The sequence below is a fragment of the Penaeus monodon genome, chromosome 21 (assembly GCF_015228065.2).
Source record: "Penaeus monodon isolate SGIC_2016 chromosome 21, NSTDA_Pmon_1, whole genome shotgun sequence".
NCBI classification, from domain to species: domain Eukaryota; kingdom Metazoa; phylum Arthropoda; class Malacostraca; order Decapoda; family Penaeidae; genus Penaeus; species Penaeus monodon.
The window spans coordinates 40,209,398-40,209,774 of NC_051406.1; the positions used below are offsets into that span (position 1 = coordinate 40,209,398).

General features: G+C 35.5%; 1 protein-coding gene across 1 annotated transcript in view; it reads right to left on the reverse strand.

The window, feature by feature from the left end:
* Positions 1-377, reverse strand: part of LOC119586745 — a 4,834-nt gene that overhangs the window by 3,190 nt on the left and 1,267 nt on the right. The window lies entirely within an intron of this gene.

A 377-nucleotide genomic window follows, 5' to 3' on the forward strand; every position in this document is an offset into this window, starting at 1 on the left:
GGGGAAATACGTGTTACTTCTCAGCAAATACAGAGGGAAGTTTGACAGACTGCTCGCTATATCAGGATCTCCATTCGGGTTGAGAAGCGCTTAATGTTTATGGATATTTGTTGTAAAAAAAAATCTGGATGTAAAATGCCTTGGGTTTAGAAAGCTTGTGGTTAGTTTTGCTTCAAAATGTTTTGGGTTTAGAAATTAGGTGAAATTTCCTTCTTGAACAGAACATGACTACAAAGTGCATGCAAACAAACTTGATTTTTTATGGAACTGTTTGTAGGTGTGTATTGTCACTGTGAATGAATAACTTTTATCTAGCGTAGCTATGGTTTTGCATAAGCTCTGGAGAGTTTTTGATAAATGCATGATATTGCATATAC